Source organism: Gastrolobium bilobum, unplaced genomic scaffold (genome assembly GCF_033153095.1).
Source record: "Gastrolobium bilobum isolate Gb01-03AN ecotype WA unplaced genomic scaffold, APGP_CSIRO_Gbil_v1 utg59945, whole genome shotgun sequence".
NCBI lineage: Eukaryota > Viridiplantae > Streptophyta > Magnoliopsida > Fabales > Fabaceae > Gastrolobium > Gastrolobium bilobum.
Window position 1 is genome coordinate 25519 of NW_026898176.1, and position 19722 is coordinate 45240.

Consider the following 19722-nt stretch of genomic DNA (forward strand, 5'->3'; position numbering starts at 1 on the left):
TTTTGTCTGCCTCAGGGCGTTTTAGCGTGCTAATGGCCGCTAAAACGTCCTCTTCGAAGAATGAATTGCAGATGTCAGCGCGTTTTAGCGCGTTGTTGGGCGCTAAAACGTGTTCCTCCAGTGAATTTTGGTTGTTTTCCTTCATTAGAGCGTTTAACGCGCTGTTGGGCGCTAAAACGCTCTCCTTCAACTTGCAAATACTTGTAATCTTACTTCTTTGAGGCTTTCAATCATCTTATTGCATTCCTTTGGCTCTATAAAACCTTGATGGATGTCAAAATCCCTTGAAATAAGAAATATTATAAGATGTTAGCTAGATATTCAATCTTTACGACTTTATGGTCCAAAACCCCAATTTCCATGCAATTCATGATATATTTCTTGTATAATTAAGCCTAAAACCATGGTAAACCAAGGGTTTATCGACCATTCCCATATTTGAATATTGTTGTCCTTAGCAATCAACTAGAATAACTACGGGAAATCAAGCAGGACCTTTCAATTGCATGGAGTTGATAGGAAGGATTCAATCAGAAACATGATCACAGAACAATTCAAGCAAGACACAAAGCAAGTTCTACAGTATATCAATAGTGGAATGCACACTCAATAAATTTTTTTTTGTATAGGCTCAAAACCTCACGGCTTATGAATGCATAGTAATTTTCCTGTTCTTTATCACAAAAATTTTCATCACTAAAGAAAAATATTAGATGAATCATGTCACTTATTGCAATGATGTTCATTATGAAAATTTATGTGAGTGCATCATCATGCTCTGAATCAATTACTGATTAAAAATTTCCGCCATTTTTCCATTTAAAAGCACTGAGAAAACTTTTAAAATTTTCAGAATTTTCCCAAAACAGTGGCTTGGAGTTTTTCAAACTAAAAAAAAAAGTTCAATTAAAGAAAGAAAAATTTAATTAAACCAAAATTAAAATTAAACTAAAATAAGGAAAAATGGATTTGAGATAGTTTCCTGTCTCAGCTGGATATTTTGTGTGTACTCATGAAGTTCCTCCGGCTTAATCCATTGTGCTTAGATGGATCGCGCGTTCCCCATTCCCAGATTTGAATGTTGTTGTCCCCAACAACATAATTAAATCTAAAAAGAATTCGCGTGAGAAATAAGAACAACTAGTCGTTCTCTCTGAAACAGCATAGATCAATCCAAAACAATCAGTGATCAGAGCGAACACCAAAATGCATATCACAAGGTTAGCTCCTCACCCTAGCAAAATACTAGTCTCAATCACAAAATAAAAATAAAATAACAGAAAAATGAAAGAAAATGTGAAGATGTGTAGCTAACAGTGAGCTAATAGTGTCCTCAATCATCCATCTCGTCCTCCTCAGCATCTCGTACTATGGTTGGGATTATCTCAGTATCCTCGCCAGCCTCCTCCTGATGTCCGTCATCCGTGTCCTCATCGTGATCGTCATCAGCATGTGAAGCCTGAGCTGTAGTGGTACCCCTCTGATCTGCATCAAAAGCATCCTCCTCCTCATATCCGTCATATGGCTCCGGCTGAAATGGGAGAGGTCCATCAGGTTTAACTTGGCAAAGATATGCCACCATATAGGTCTAGTAATCATGCTGCCTCTGCTGCATGTACCTGCACCGATGCCTAAGAAATCCCATTTGTGTCTCAAGTGCATCCAGTCTACTATCAACAGTCGGAACTGGCTCTCTCTTAGCTAGACCATATGGTCCTGGTGTGCGTCTAGGCTTGCCTCGTGTCTCATGTGGTGGTGGAACTGTGGCATCCTCTCCCTAGCAGCTGGACCTCCTACATAAATAGAAACATACCTTGTGTTTATCGGAGGACGCAAGGGAACCTTGTCTCCATCAGTGGGGATTTCTACCCCTGCCTCCGCACACAAACTCTGGATCAAAGAGCTATGACCAATGGCAACTGTTTTTGATCTAGTGTGTGTCATGTCCTAGATGCTATCAGCTAGGATCCGAGGCAAATCTATCTCCCATTCCATCACGATTGTGTAGATCAGACTTACTCTTTTCACCACCAGCTCAGTCTGGTTTAAGCTGGGCATGATATTGCAGATGATGAAGTGATGCCATACATTTGCCACATCATTCAGCTGTTTCAATCACAACCGCTTTGGTTGGCTGTGATCCTTGGTTGGGTCCCACTGTTCTCCAAGAAGTTTGATACCCTGGCGAACATGTTCAGCTACTCCAAAAGGATCATCTGTTTCATAGGTGATAGTATTGCAGTTCCTTTAGAACCTGCAAGTGGTCTCTGTGGTTCTGTCATGGTGGGCCATCTGGAGAAGGTCTTGAATGGTGGTGGAATCATATCTAACTATTTTCCCTCTGGCATAGCTAGTGTATTCCCTTCTTGTTCCCTGCTCCACTGTGTAAGCATTGGCATAGAACTCTCTGACCAATTCTTCTGAACTCTTAATAGGGAGTCTGCCATGTTTTCTCCACCCTCTAGAGACCAGCATGTTATAAAAATCCAGGTGTTGACCCTTCTTCAGATAGAATTCCCTTTCTCTGACAAAGGGTTTCTTTTTTATCATCTCCGTGAACCTATCAGCATGAACTGTGGACCTGAACCGGTGCTCATTATATCCAGCTACAGCTGCTGGTCTAGAACTGGATCCTCCGCTGTTCATCTTTTGTCTCTTGGTGTTCTTGCTCCTGGTAGACATATTTGTAAACAACAAATATCCAGGTTCACATTAGGATTTATTCACATTTCAATCATTCCCAGATTTAAACTTTGTTTGTCTATCATGGCATCCTATGTGGTTGTTCATCAGCTATAATCTAATACTCATGCAATTACTTCATCCTTGATTCAAGTCTGGTCATTCATTAGGTTCCATTCACTCTTTATCTTAATCTACGAAGCACCGACACTTCAAAGACCCTGACGTGTCGTGTCCGACACTTCCCGACACTCTCAGACACTCCGACACTCCCCGACACTCCAACACGCATTATAGAAATTCAAAAAAGGTTTAGAGGTTGCGTTGCGTTGAGTTTTTAGTTCCAACTATTAGATTCGTTGGATTACGATTACCATTTTATTGAATTTAATATAAATATTTGGAATATCTTATGTTTCTTTGCAAAATTTATGAATATTATAAGTTTAGATTCATTTTTTTGCTAAATTATTGAATATTAGATATAATATACACTACATTAATTAAAAATATTATTTAATATCAAGACGTGTCCTAACGTGTCGAAATTTAACATTTTTTAGAATTAACGTGTCGGAGTGTCGTATCGTGTCGTGTCCCGTGTCCCGTGTCAGTATCGGTGCTACATAGATCTTAATCCACGATAGACTGGCATGCTATTTGACTTCTCTTGATTGATTTGTTATTTTCAATTATATATCTAGCAAACACTTACTATTCGAATCATGTCATGCTTTCATTTTCGCCCAACCTAACATGCATTCCCTTATTACTTTTTGTATGCATATTCTATGTAACATTTCATCGAACACATTGTATGCATCATTTGAATGCATATAAATTAACCTATGTGAACATGTAAATATACCTCTTTTACCATTTATTATGGATGTCACATAGTATTTAAATTTCATGTTCCAATTCCTGCTCTATGTGGCATAGTATTTAAACCAAGGATTTTTATGTGGCATTTTATCAAACGGTTGTTGTGCATGTGTGTGGATATGTTATACAACTACAATTTAATCATGGAAGACCCACAACAATCTGAGTTGCTCAATTCAATGCATGAGATATCACATATAATGAAATCCTAGTCCACAATTTCTCATTTTTAATGAGTAATTTAGCCATCCAAAATGAAGCCCTAAGTTCTATTTCAACAATCGATTTTAAAGATATGGAACAAGGTGTAAAGAATTTGTCACTTGAATCGATTCTTGGAGCTCAACCAAATAGAATTTGTAAAAATTTAGAGGTTACCTGAAGTTCCTTACGAGCTTCAGGGAGAGAGATTGCAGAGATAGATATGAGATGTAAATAAGAGTGAGAGTGAGGATGAGGGAGAAGGGGTTTGTGTGAGATGAGTGAGGGAGGTAAAAGAAAAAGGGGATTTTAAAAACTTAGCTCGTGGTATAGCGTTTTAGCGCGCATAGCGCATTAAAACGCTTTGAGGCAGAGAGTTTAGGACTTGTTAATTCATACGCGCATTTTAGCATGCTATAGAGCGCTAAAACCCGCTCTTGATCCCAACCTTTTTGCTTCCTTGAGCGTTTTAACGCTCAGGACTGCGTTAGAATGCTCTAATACAGAGAAGTTTGGATTCTTACAATGATTAGCGCATTTTAGCACGCTTCAGGCAGCTAAAACGTGCTCTTCGAATTCTTATTTGGATATTCCTTGTTGGTCATATGCTCCATTTCCCATACTGCTGCCTTGTTGGTATTGTTGCTGCTGGTTGTTGTATGGTCTTTGATTTGTGCGTGGTCTCCATTGAAGGTTATGGTTCTGATCTTTCACTATGGTGCCTCCAGGGTTCTGATTGTTGTTGCGTCCTGCATGTTAATTGTCCCTGGCCTAGGTGAAGTTTATGTTCCAAAAATTTTCAGCATAACACACCAAGGCTGTAGATGGACAGTCTATTGAATCATGATTATCATCACAGGCTGAGCATGGTTCACTCTCAGTGGTTGTGAGTTGCAAGACTTCCATTCTTGGCTGTTCTTGATCAGTTTTCAGATTCTTCACCTCGTTCATCAGTGTAACTAGTTGGGCTTTCATGGCAGTTTGTTTGTTTAATTTTAGCATGCCTGGCTTCCTTACTGAGCTCATCCTTTCTAGTGGCCATTGGAGACATCTTTCTACAGTGCCTTCTATTATTTCATACCTGGATTCAAAAGTTCTTGTAAAGAAATATCCTCCTCCAGCAAAGTCTAAATGTGCTTGAGAAGTATGATCAATCCCTTTATAGAAAGACTATAAAATTCCCCATTTCACTACCCTATGGTTTGGACATTTTCTAATGATGTCTTTATATCTCTCCTAAGCTTCATAGAGAATTTCTCCATAAAACATTCTAAAGTTAGAAAGCTCTGCTCTAACATCATCTTGGCGAGACATAGGGAGAAAACTATCTATAAACTTGTTAGAGAGTACCTCTCATGAGTGTATGGATCCAGGGGCGAGAGTTTTCATCCAGATTTTGGCTTTTGAGCCCAAAGAGTTAGAGAACAGCCTCATTCTCATACTTTCTTCTGTCACACCCTCGGTTCTGAAATTATCACATATATCTTGAAAGTTCATGAGGTGTGTGTAAAGATCTTCTGCACGGAGTCTATTGAAGACTCCAGCTTCCCTGATCATGTGAAACATGATGGATTTTAGTTCAAAATTGGGAGTTATAAGGGGAGGATTACTCCTCTTTCTGGTCTGTTCCTTGAAGGAGCAGCCAGAGCTCTGAAGTTCTGTTCAGGAGGGATCTCTTCATTATTATTATTGTGATCAGCCATGTTTCAAAAATATTTTTCCTGAGATCTCTTCTTCTCCTGTGTAAAGTACGTTCTGGTTCAGGATCAAAGAAGAACTCGGGTATTTCAGTGGAGTGGTGAGAATCTGTTTCAGACTCTTCACTCATAAACCATAAAACATAGATAGTATGAACAACAAAATATGTGACAAAAATTAATAAATGAAATATACACAGAGTATGTACTTAAAACAGTAGTAAGGACAAAATTTAGTGTAATTATCCCCGGCAACGGCGCCAAAAACTTGTTGGGTGTGAACTTGTTGGTTCCTTAAAATATTATGATGAAGGATGTTCCTTTACTTTAGTTCATTAAGATAAAACATATTCGTTCTCTTAACTTCAACCTAAGTGCGCAAGTGCACGCATCAAGTAATAAGTGGGACTATTAGTGCCCAGATTATCGTTCCCTCGAGGATAGTACTCTAATTAATGCCTTAAACTATTTTAAAAAGAATGAAAATGAAAAGAAAAGTTAGTAAATGACCTGTTTGGTCAAACGTTTCCTATTGTCTTGACAACGTTCCTCAAAAATAGTAGGTTCAATCTGACAACAAACAGCTCCTCGCATCGTTATATATGAAATCCTTCTTGATGAGAGAAGGAACGACAATATTCATTGGAGATTTATAGATACAAGATTGAATAAAGCAAAAATAACAATAGTAATAAAAATATTTAAGAGATAACAGTATGAAGGGTTTAAAACAGTTTTAACACAAGGAATGGATCCACTGTTTCATTCTTAAATAGTTATAATCTTCACTCAAGACTTAGGCATTCTGCATTTGTTCAGGTCTTTTCACTGCCAACTCTGATTCCTTAACTCATGGATTAAATGGCTCACAAGTTTCCATATTCCTATGGCTCCCTTGACTCCAACAGTTACTTAGCACAAGACCTTTAGTGAACGAGGTGGTCCTTTATTCCTAAGGCAACCAGCAGTGTTGTTTCCACAATGAATATTAAGCTGTCTGAAATCCCTTCCTTATGGAAGTTCCTTTCTCAGTATGTGTTCAATTTCCATTGATACACAATGAATATATCTCACTTAACCAGAGAAATACAAAAGCTTCAGTACAAGAGTTTTGAAAATAATTCTTTAAGAACTTCACAGTTTTTCCATTCCACAGATAGCTTAGCCCATGGCTACTACTTTAAACATAATTATTCCAAACTGAAATCTCATAGACCCGAGATTCAGTTTAGAGATATAGAGTGGAAAAGAAGAGAAATAACACGTATATTTAACCGAAAACAGATTAGGTTACAATAAAAAGAAAAGTGGAGAATTATGGTTGTTGCTCGTGAGAAGTCTCAAGTGGGTGAAACAGAATAGAGAAGAAGTTGTTGTCACTTAATTAATGCTAAAACTATACAACTGAAATGTAAAAACTATAAAATAAACTAAGTGATCTCTTCTTAAGGAATTCAATGATCTTCTTCGTGATAGAACGTCCTATTTATATGTAGAAGAGTGAATGGAAAAGCTTAGAATTTTCCTGGAGTTGTTTTCTTGACTGCATGAAAAGGGCGGTGTGAACAGTGCTCAGAGGGCAAGTTGCTGGATGAGACACTTATTGTTGAGATTTGCTGTTTCTTTTGCAGTCCCTCATGCCTTGTTTTTCTCTTAGCCAATGAGAACTCTTTATTCCCTGCTGTACAGTTTCTTTGTGCTTGATTGTTGTACCCCTTATGCTTTATGGAAACTTGTAACATCCCAAGCGCTGACGAGGGCGAGGAGTGATCGCTGGTGCAAAGAGGCACGAACAAGGAGCGGCTCCAGACAAGCTTCCAGCGGGGGGTTACATGCATGAATGAATCGAATCGACACCCGAAAGAGAGGGATTCCAAAGACTGTGCAGGTATGAGACTGCACAGTTTGGGATAGCTTATAAGAATTAATTGGTACTACCTATACTAACAAGATGCATCTGCTTTTCGATAGCCCAGAACGGAAGAACTCCATAGTTAAGCGTGCTTGACTTGGAACAATTCTGGGATGAGTGACCTCCTGGGAAGTTTTCCCGGGCAGTGTGCGAGTGAGGAAAAAACACACTGAATAGTCTCGTGTTAGTATGTGGGGATAGTCGTTGATTCTTGAAGTGGCCGGGCGTTACAAAACTTATTTTCAACGTTTCCTGCAAAGTGGTCAGAGAGATTGAGTTAGTGGAGCAGGTGTATTTAATGTTCCCAATCTGTTCCCCTTTTTCTATATTTTCCAAAGGATTATGTCATCATCCGTTCCCCATTGTGTTTTTGTCATAAAGATATAAAACATGTGTTTTTAGTGCTATAGTTGCTCATCAGGTGAGGGAACGAATGGTATTTTGCCATCAAAATGGGCTTAGATGGGAATGAATTTTCGTCCCATCAACCAGCTTTGAACCCCTTCTTACAAGCATCAAGGTAAATGTACATTCTGTCAAATATTGGCAGTGCTTGTGGAATAGGTTGGGGGTCACTTGCATTTGGCAAGTGGATCCAGGTTGCTTTTTAATAGCTCTGCAAGATATTCCTTTAGTTTACCATGTGGTTCCTTCTCACAACCTTCAATGGTGCCTTAGGCTTTTTTCAGAGCCTTGCTTACTTTCTTCAGATTTAAGTGAACATTGTATTCCTCTTTCATGTGCTCAAATGCCTCTGACCTTGACATCTTGACCTTGACCTCTGACCTTCGTGTTAAAGAAATATAATATAAAATTATTAATATAACTTTCACCTAACCACTTAAACTTTTAGGTTGGATTATTAGCATTACATATTTTCCCTATAATTTTCTCCACAAATTTTTTTTACCATTATATCCATTATCTCCAACATTATTTCCCCATAATAATTTCCACAGATTTTGATGTCATTATTTCCAGCATGATTCACCCCATAATTTTCTCCACAGATTTGATTGTGATTATTTCTATTATCTCTAATATATATACACATATCTCATTCCAATTTTAAGGTTTATTACTATTCTCGTTTCTATGCACACGCAATCATACTTTACAATGGAAGACCTCTGCGCTCCTCCAATTAATATTCTAAATTTTGTCAGATAATGTTGATGTATAGGATAATTACAAATTTTAAAATATAAATTAATCCATCTCTTTTTTCTTGTACCGTTAATGTTTTTTCTTCTCTTATTCAACTTATGATCATGTCTCCTTCTATTTTATTTTATTTTTTCCATTTTGGTAAAAGGCCTCATGCTAGCCCTGGCCTTCTTTTTTAAATGCTTTTTCAGAAGTGTGACCAAAAGATGATTGGTTTAATCGGAATTAAAAAAAATAAAACAAGGGGAAACATTTGTTAATTAAAAATAAAAAAAAATGCCAACTTGATGATTTTGGCATTAACAAGTTTGAATCTTGTGTGGTGTGATAAGTCCATGAAATGTGACTTAGAGCATGTGATTTGATGATAAAATGGGAATGAAAAGAATATCTTTGTTAATAAAAACCCCAATTATTACATGGAAATGATGATTTCTGATTTAGAGTGTTAATAGGCTGAATTTTTTGTGTTTCGGGCCCAAATGGTATTATTTTTCCAAGCTGAAGAAAGAAGAAAAAATTGGGCCAGTCATTGGTTGATCAGAAGCCCGAAAGAAGAAAAGGGAGAAAAGAAAGAAAACAAGAAAAGAAAAGAAGGGGCCAGATGAATCAAAACCCAATCAGTGGCCCAAAGAAGAAAAGAAGAAAAGAAGGGAAACAAGGGAAAGGTTCAGAATAGTGAATCTGAAAGAGAAAAAAAAAGAAAAAACCCTAGCAGCAGACCGTTCAAGTGAACCCACCGCCATCTCAAGCCCTCCATCACGGTTCTTTCTTTGAATCGAACAATCAAACCGAAACACCCTCTGATTTTCACTCAAGACACAGAACCGTAACCCTACTCACGGTTCATTTCTTGAATCGAACCAACCACAACACAAACCCTACCTGATTTTTGTGCAATGCAGAAAAATCCAAACAAGTGATGAGCTGGAGGTCGTTAGTGGCTGGAGCTGCTTTTGTGTGCATTGCTAAATCGAGCAAAGGACACCCACGATCGATTGGAGCGAGGAGCGTACGGTTGGAGGAGCTGATTTTGGAGCAGCTATAAAGAAAGGGAAAAAAAAGCATTTCGTATGACGCTTTTTTTTCCCTATCTCTCTTCTCTGGGCTGAAATTTTTTTTTCTGTTCTGAGAATATTTTGATGTTATTGTTTCTGCTTTGAATATTTTTAATTCCTGTTTTGTAATTTTTATGAGCACTGCTTCAGGGCTATCGGCTGTTGATAGCTCCTCAGTTTAGTTTTCGTACTTTTTAAAGTTCATGTTTTTATCATGTTTGTTTGCTGTAATTTAGCTCATCAACCTGTGGTGATGAGCTAATTTTTTTGAGAGTTAGGTTAAAAGAGTACCCGGAACTCACTGTTATTAGATGATGTTATAATGTTTACATGGTTGTTTTTCAGCTTGTTTATTGTGCATGTTTATTGCTGAGTTTGATTATGTGAAGATCACACATAGTCAGCTCTTAGTGGTGTGAGATTATTGGGAAATAACTCACACTAGACCCCACTGTGAGCACATGGAAAGTTGAGAGAAAAATCTCTCTCAATGGGTATGGCTTCAGGGATGAAGTTACTCCCATGTTGTCAGTGGAAGAAAACTGCTGTTGGGAAACAACAATTACCTTAGTATTTTCGTTAAGCTGGGAGCAATTTTTGTTCTGTATTAAAGCATCCCAATGACAAATGAGGGAAGGGAAAATGACACTCAACTCACTTCCAAATACTATTTTAAAACCAATTTTTGTCACTTGTTATTTTTTGTCAAAATCTGAATTTATTTTTTCTGTTTCTAAACTTAAAAGAAAACCATTAAAAAAATTATTTTACAAGTCTTTTAGTTAAGTCATTTTTCTAGGCGGTAGTTAAAGAACCTCTCACCAACTAAACCATTATTTTAAAAAAGAGAAAATCACCACAAAAACATTTTCAGATCTTTAGTTGAGAAAAGTAGTAGCATTTAATTTTATTTGTTTTTTACTTTTAGTTCTTTTAGCAATTACCATCTATTTCAAGATAAAACGCAAAGATCCTCTTGGGAACGATTACGGGGACTCACAAAAGCCCTATATTACTTGTTGTCGCGTATACTTGCGCGCATAACTTGCATAACTGTTAGCAAGGCAACAAGTTTTTGGCGCCGTTGCTGGGGAACGAGGCGTACATGATCAGATTTCTTTGTGTGATTGCTATTTCTGAACTGTTTATTTTTGCTGTTTTAGTATATCTTAATTTGAATTCTGTTTTAGTAAATATTACTGTAGTTCGTGAATATTGGTAGATTAAAATTGTTGTTTTGTTTCATATTTTGTTTTATTTTATGTCATTTAATTTTTTTAGTCTAGTGTTTCATAATTGTTATTTTATTTCGTGATTTTGTAGTTTCAGTTTTCTTTTATTATTAGTCTCATTCTGTTATTTTGGATTTATCAGTACTGTGTTACAGTTCTGTTTGGTTGAGAATATTATTGTGAACTGTCTTGGGACTTTTCTGTTTGCAGGTTCTTGTTTGTTTATTTTTTCTTCTTTGCTTTTTTTTTTTTTTTTACACAAAAGGCTGATTAGTAATCTAGGTGTTTTAACTAGTCAGGTTACCTGTTTTAGTTAAAAAGGGTGCATGAGTGTAACTCCACACCCGTTCATAGATTCATTTGACCCTAAACCTGAGAGGACCTTTAGAGTTAGGAGAAGAGCCCAAAGGCAAATCCCAATCCCAAATTTTGAAGAGATGGAGAATGTAGGAAATGGAAATGATGGGGTAGGAGGACCTGCAAGGATAGAGAACCCACCAATAATAAATGACAATGATAGGTCCATGATGGACTTCATCATACCTGTGTTGGATGAGTTAGATCCAAGCATTGCCCAACCTGTGAATGAAGTACCCTTCAAGCTAGAACCGGTGATGTTCACCATGCTCCAAAACATGGGGCAGTTCCATGGTCTGTTGATGGAAGACCCACACAAACACCTTAGGAATTTTATAGAAGTGGCCAACACTTTTAGGAATCCTAACATCTCAGATGATGTACAGAGATTGAAGCTCTTCCCTCATTCACTGGCTGACAAAGCCAAAGAGTGGTTGAACTCCCTTCCATCCAACTCCGTAACTAATTGGCACACACTAGCTGAAAAATTTATCATGAAATTTTTCCCATCCAACAAGATAGTGCAAACTAGATGTGATATCACCAACTTCATGCAGAAGGATGGTGAGACCTTAGTGGATGTGTGGGAGAGGTACAAACTCCTTCTTAACCCCAACCATGGTTTACCCTCTTGGGCAGTGTTGCAGACCTTTTACAATGGCCTAAGTACTCAAAATAGAGCCTTAGCAAATTCTGCTGCTAATGGCATGTTTATGTCCATGTCATTTAACCATGCCCCTGAGTTGTTGGAACAAATGACTCAAAATTATGCCCAATGGCCTGAAGAGCGAAATCAGTCTAGGAGAGTGGCTGGTTTACATGATATAGATTCGGTAACAGCCCTTTCAGCCAAGTTTGATGCACTGTCCACTTTGGTGAGATCCCAAGGACAAGCCATTGAGGCAAAATTGTCTCAACCCCAAGTTCCAATACCTACACCTCATGTGCCAGTGACTCAACCTCAAGTCAATGCAGTGAACACAGGTGAAACTTGTGTTTGCTGTGGTGGGCCCCATTTGTTTGGTAGCTGCCCATCCAACCCAGAATCTTTTTATTATGTGGGGAACCAAAATAGGAACCAAAATAATTTTCCCAATAACTTTAACCAGGGATGGAGGCAGAACCAACAACCTCAATATTTCCAAGGGCAAGGGCAGCAAGCTGGCCCTTCTAATGCCCAAACCAAAATACCTTTTCCTACCCAGAATTACCAACAAACTTCAAGGCAGCAAGCTGTTGTTCAACCTAGTGAGATGCCTATTGCTCCACCTTTTTCCTTACAAGCTTTGTTAAGGGAATATTTGGTTAAGAATGAGACCAAGCAGAACATTTTGGAAGCTATTGTCCAAAGTATTCCTGCGTCTTTGAGGAATATAGAATCACAACTAGGCCATTTAGCAAACACTATGAATACCAGACCTCCTGGTACTCTGCCTAGTAAAACTGAAGAGCCTAGGAGAAATAAAAAGCAATGCAATATGATAGAGCTCAGAAATGGCAGATCTGTAAATCAGCCAGAAGCTGTGGTTAGACCTTCCACGTTAAAAAAAAGAGAAGAGGAGAACATGCAGAAAGAAAAAGATGCAAATTATGAACCTGTTCAGAATTCTGTTGTTCATGACAGCCCCCAAGGGGTTGTCATAGTAACCCCTTACCCATTCTGGTTGAATCTGACAATCAGACCCCTATAGATGAGCCTTTAAGGAATATTTCCATGGAAAAATTAATTAATTAATTGTGATAAATTAGGAAATGATTCCATAATTGACCCTAATAATTATTAAGAGGCTTTAATAATTATGGTAAGTGATTAAGAATGTTGAAAGTCGTTTTTCGGAAGAAAAGTGTAGATACCGGTTCTGCTAGTCGGTATAAATGCGTACCAAAAAAGTATCCCGGAAAATTAAAGTAACTGCATGATAATTACTAGAATAATATGTAGGACTTGTAAAACGAGTTTCAAGTCCAAATAATGAGAACTGGTGCTAGAAACCGGTACTGGCTCTGAAAAGCGCGTACCGGAAAGGTGCCCAGAAAAATATAATAAAAATATGATAATTTTTGGAAAAATATGTAGTTTCATAATTCAAAGTTTGGAATTAAAATGCTAAGCGTAGTAATTAAAGTTAATACTGTGTGTTTTAATGAGTTTTGGCTATATATACCCTTTGTAAGGGCACAAAGCCCTAGAAAACTGATTTGCTGCGAGGCTTTGCTTGGAGGCTGACCAGAAATAGTGTTCTTAGGCTTCCTTCTCCATTTCTTCATCAAGTAATCACCTTTGATGCTTGTTCTTCCATTTAAACACTTGGTGAGGGTGAGGGTTGGCCTTGGGACTGCATTGTTGGCCTTTTTCTGAGTTAGAGAACCTGTGTGAGGGGGTTTGAACTGATGAGTTTGGTGTTTGAAGTGTGGGAGTCTCATTCTTGACATTTTGATCTTCAAAGTGTCACCTTTGTGAAGAAAAACCTACTCTTGATGGTGTCATTTTCGTGCACATCCTTGAGTCAGACTTGAGGGGCTGTGTTGAGCTCCAAGAGCATCTCCATTTTGAGTTTTGAGCCTTGGTATGTTGTACCACCCTTTGATCTTGAGTTTTATGCTTAAAAATGGAAGCTTGATGCATGTTAAGGTTAGAAGATGATAACTTGTTGTTGGGTAAGGCTTAACACACCTAGAAATGCATGCGTAAGTGTTTAAAATCGATAAAAACCCAACCTTGAAGGATATCTTCACGAAATGCAGAAACTGCATTCTGTCGAGAAATATCCGGATATCTGCCCGTGGAATATCCGGATATTGGATATCCGAAAATGATATCCGGATATGTGATATCCGGATATAGGGTTTTGGGATATCAGGATATTGGATATCTGGATATGTGAATCTGTATATCCGGATATTGCATATCCGGATATGGACAGTGAGATATCCGGATATTGCATATCCGGATATGGTCCCGAGGAATATTCGGATATTCTGGGATTTCGCAGAACAGTAGCTGTGCTGTGTGTACAGTAGGCTATTGAGGGTTTGTGGACCCTAAATTGATGAAGTTGAACTTCTGTTTTTAATGGACTAAGCCAGAATCATGGAATTTAGGGCTTGTGGCATTGTTAGAAGCTTTAAGACATTAAAACGTAATGAAAAGGCGTTGTCTTTAATTTGTATGCATGTGGTACATGTTTATTGATTTATATTTGATCCATATCAGATTGTGATCTGCTGTGATTGGACTTTGAGCTTGTGGCATTGGATAGCTAGCTTAGAGATAAGCTTTCGTGTCCTCGGTTTAGCCATGTTGTGGTTCCACCATGTCCCATGGGGATATGGTATATACATGCTGCGTTACATACTTTTGATGTTTTGGAAATGTTGTTGAGCTATTGTATGTTAGTGCCTTGTTGATATGCATGGAGGTGTTCCACCTATACGGTAAGCCTGAGTATGTAGAACATACAAGAGGCTGAGGCTGTGGGTGAGGTGCAAGCGGTGTTCCTTGTACTACATGTAGGGAATAGACGTATTCCTACATTTCTCTGGCCAGTAGATAGTGATTACACACATGCCATAGATATCTGTTGCACTACATAGTTTTGGAACTGATAATGATATAAATGCTTTTAGAACTTATATTGCACATGTAAGTGAGCTTGGGGTGGAAGATCCTTGAGGACCCCTTGTCTTACTGAGATTTCTTGTTCAGAGATCTCACCCCACGTTTGGGGAATGCTTATTTCAGGGTGAGGTAATGTTGAGACCTCAAGCGGCAGGAGGCCGGCGCTGAGTTAGATTGCTGTTATATTATGCTGCCATGATTGGATGCTGGTTATGCATGCTGTTTATATGCTTATAGCTTCAGTTATGTTTATGGAGTTTTATGTTGAGACTGGTTGTTTACTATGTTTATTTGGTGAGCATGGGGATTGTCCATGACACATAGTATTGTTATGTCTTGAGTCTTTTGGTGTTGTAATAATGTATCAGGATATTGTCCGGATTACGAGATGTAATACAGGCGTTATTTTATGAAATTGATTAAGTAATCAAGTTGGTAATTGATAATGACGTCATAATTGAAAAGAAAAAGAATATTCCGCATTTTAATTAAGCACCTCTTAATACGATGTAATGTTAACATTTCCGGGTATACACGGGGTGTTACAGTTGTTGTGGTTTATGTTTCCAAATGGGTGGAGGCTGCTGCCTTACCCACAAATGATTCCAGGGAGGTAATTAAATTCTTGAAAAAGAATATTTTTACCCGATTTGGTCCTCCAAGAGCCATTATAAGTGATGGAGGTAAGCACTTTGCTAGTAAACAATTTGAAGCTCTTTTAGCTAAATATGGAGTAAAACATAAAGTTTCTACTGCTTACCATCTACAAACAAGTGGGCAGGTGGAAGTTACAAATAGAGAAGTTAAAAGGATTTTAGAAAAAGTAGTGAATCCTTCAAGGAAGGATTGGTCCCTTAAATTAGATGACTCTTTGTGGGCCTATAGGACAGCTTATAGAACACCTTTAGGCTGCTCTCCTTACAAGCTGATTTTTGGCAAAAATTGCCACCTACCCTTAGAGCTTGAGTATAAGGCATATTGGGCTACCACACAACTAAATGTTGATGCCACTGCTTCAGGAGAAAAGAGGCTTCTCCAACTTAATGAAATGGATGAATTTAGATTAAATGCTTATGAAAATGCCAAGTTGTATAAAGAACAAATGAAGAGATGGCATGATAAGAAAATTTTGGATAGGAAGTTTGCAGTGGGAGAACAAATACTGCTTTTTAATTCAAGATTAAAATTCTTCCTTGGGAAATTGAAATCTAGATGGTCTGGTCCATTTAAGATCACTAAGGTACATCTTCATGGAGCTGTAGACATCTTGAGTGAGAAAGATGGTAGGAAATTCACTGTTAATGGGCAAAGATTAAAACATTATTTTGGAGAGTCCATAGAGAGAGCTGTTATTTCAATATCTCTTTGTGACCAGTCTACTTTGTAAAAACAAAAACAGTGACAAAAAGTCTAGCTTAAAACTCTAAAATTAGCATGTTTTGTTATGTTTGAATTATTTTTCCTCTGTCTTTGCTATTCTGAGTTTGTTGATATTTTTTTTATGCATTCCATTTAATGTTTAAAATATATATATATATAGCTGTTACTGACATTCTCATTTCTTCTGTTTCAGGTGTTAGTGAATCTTTTTGCTGATTTCTGGAAGCAGATCCAACTTCAGTTTGGGGGAGTGGTCTGAGTATCAACTTGTTTTTAGTATTGCTATTTTATTTCTATTTTTTTTTGTAGTTTCAATTTGCTTTTTTTGTTTAAAAATTTATTTTTACTTGGCATCATGGTTAGAAAGCATATCTTGCGTAGTGGAGGACCTCACAGTCCAAGGCTTACACCACACACACCTGACCCTGAGAGTTTTTCCCTCTCATCTTTCACATGTGAAAAAGCAATAGTAAGGTTTGAGAAAACTATGCTTGCTAGGGACCCCACCCCTGACAAGGGATTTGAGGAAAATGCCTCTTATCCTGAATATGTGCATGAGGTAGTTCGAACCCAACATTGGGAACAGTTCTACCTGCATCCTAAAGATGCTGCAAATGTCAATGTGGTGAGGGAGTTTTATGCAGAGATTCTAGATAAGAGTCAAACTGTAGTAAGTGTTAGAGGTGTTAAAGTGTCCTATGACCCCAAGGCTATTAGGGAATTTTTTTCCTTACCTAAGGCCTCTAAAGATGAGTTTGAAAAGTATGCAAAGAAGCATGACCATGATTTCATGGTAGAGGTATTAAAGGTCATAGCTGTCCCTGGGGCTGAATGGGACATAAAAGACAAGAACTACACTTTGCAGAAACTCTTTTTAAATGAAAAGGCTCAAACCTGGTATCACTTCATTAGAGCTAGACTGATACCCACTACCCATGTGCATTTAGTGACTAGGGCTAAGGTTGTTCTGTTGTGGTGCTTATTGGCTGGAAAGCCTATGGATGCTGCTAAATTAGTATTCACGGGAATTGGAGCTTGTGCTGGAGGTAGAAAAGGCAAGCTCTGGTTCCCCAGCTTCATATCCAGTTATGCAAGAAAAAAGGTGTCTCAGCAAATGCAGCTGATAAGTTCTTTCAAGTGCGTGAGGCTATCACTGTTCAAATCATTAATAAATTAAAAAAAGGCATTGCTGAACCCTTGGTGGAAGAGAAAAAATTGAAAACAGTGTGTAAAGCAAAATTGAAAGGGGTGGTTGAAGAGGAGAAGACTCAATCTTCTCCTCCAAAGAAGAATGGAAAATTTGTCCCTAGTGCTGAGAGTTCTCAGAGGCAGAAAGCTGAGAATATTGCAAAGCACCTTGAGACTATGGGTCCTCCCACTGAAAACCATTTTCCACTTGGCTGGCTTCACAATGATCTGGTTAATATACACAAAGTGCTCTTACAAATGTAAGATAATAATAAAAAAATTGACTTGTTGTTTCAAAAACTTATGATCAATTTTATTCTTTCATGTATGATAGAACCACATTTAATGATTATATTGTAGAGAGGGACAGAGTGTTGAATGATTTTTTGAAAAACACTTTTGTGAATTTCCCTGGTTTGCCTTCACTACCTCAAGATTTAACCTGGCCACCTTCTTCAGTGTTTGTTGATCCTCAGGTTAAAGAAGTCATGGCAAGAGCTGCTGGTAATCCTCCTCATCCTCAACCTACAAGGGAAGAGGCAAGTCCTCAGCCTACCAAGAAGGAGGACACCTCATCTAGCTTAAGGAAGAAGGGAAGGCCGCGAGCAAAAGCTGCCATGGAGGAAGTTGGTGAAAATGAAGAAGAGGAGGAAATAGAACAATCTGAAACAGAATCTGAGGATGTGGATAAATCTGAGTCTGGCGACTCAGATTATCAAAAGGAATAGACCAGAACATCTTCTGGCCTCAGGTTACACTGTTTTAATTGAATTTTTTTTATTTTTTTTGTAACTTGTGTGAGGCACAACAGTGAGGACACTGTTGAAGTTAAGTTTGGGGGAGAATAATATGTTTGTTGAACCATGTATGCTCTAAGAATCATTTGCTATTTTGAGGGATAATGGCAGTGAGAGATTGAGAAATTGAGTTGATTAATACAAAGTGTGAGTTTTAATAATAGGCAAGTGAGATGGTGACTAGACCCAACACAGTGAGTCATTGAGCCTATACATTCAGAATTTTTTTTTTATGAGAGGTCTTCACTAGGGTAGTGAGGCAGAACTTGCTCTGATGCTTAGTTGAAGAAGTGTAGCACTGACTTGAGTTTAAAATGATAAGGGCAAAAAAAATTTGTTTTGTTTAAACCACTTTTAAACCCGAAAGCCATCCTTACATCATCATCCATTGAAAACCCCATGTTGAGCCTTTAACCTTTTCTTCTCACATACCCACATCTTACCCTATCCCACAATCTACCACACCTCTTAGTTATGATGGAATTGGAAAAAAAAGCAAGACATGTTGTTGGCTGCTATAGGAAGTAAAAACAATAGACTGCTAATAAATGAAAAGTTGGTTTCATAAAAAAAAAGAAAAAAAAGAGTTGTTGCTCTTAAAAAAAAGTTGTCAAAAAGAGAAAAATAGCAGTCAAAATAGCAGCCATTGTATTGATTGATTAAGCTTCAGGATTGTGTTTCTTTTCCACTGTAACTAAGTTAGCCAAGTCCCCACAAATTGTCCACCTTCACCTTGTCCTTAATTCATTATATTTAACAACATTACAGTACATATATACCTACGCAAATTGTAATGAATTACTGAAGTTCTGGCTTTAAAGGAAGAATCCCAAAATTCCGATAGTAACGACTAGCTTGGTAATGCTAATTCGTTAATCAATTATCCCATAAGTGTAACCATTTACTTGCAATCAAATTTAAATGATCAAGAATTTACCGAATAAAAAAATCAACACGAGAAAGAGATGGGCAACAAACACATCACCCTTGTTCAGCACTTTTGTGAATAGACGATTGTTGTCTTGATTTGATGTCACAAATCCAACAAGGAGAGTGCCTTCAACTACTATAAGGATCTCTGAGCCACGTGGGTGAGTGTGAGGAGGGTTTAAACCCTTGGGTGCAAAATCAATGCGAGCCAATGATATCCCAAGTGTGTTTAGTCCGACTAGTTCAGTAACACTCACTGGAGTCACTTTTGAGCCGAGTGGGTTTCTAGTATTCCCTGGTTCAACATGCTTGAAGAAATCTTCAGCCGTGACAAGTTTTGGGTCTTTGCAGAACTTTCCATTCACAAATACTGCAAAAAAACAAGAGAATGTTTTAATAACAAAGAAAGTCAATTATATAGTTATTCATGACATGATCTAAATGTAAAAATAAACTTGGAATTCGAATAGTAAGACTTATGAAGAATGTGTATACATACCATCGTTGGGGTCATTGGTTGCCACACAGAAATCTTGCAGAGGGCTGGGTCATAAGCATAGGCAACAGAGGATGCCAAAGCTAAAATGGCAACGAGGAAGTAGACAGCTTTCATTTTG

The 19722-nt window shown here is 37.8% G+C and overlaps 1 pseudogene; it reads right to left on the reverse strand.

The window, feature by feature from the left end:
- Window positions 1–18973: 18973 nt before the first annotated feature.
- Window positions 18974–19718, reverse strand: LOC133313591 (germin-like protein subfamily 1 member 7; annotated as a pseudogene).
- Window positions 19719–19722: the final 4 nt, after the last annotated feature.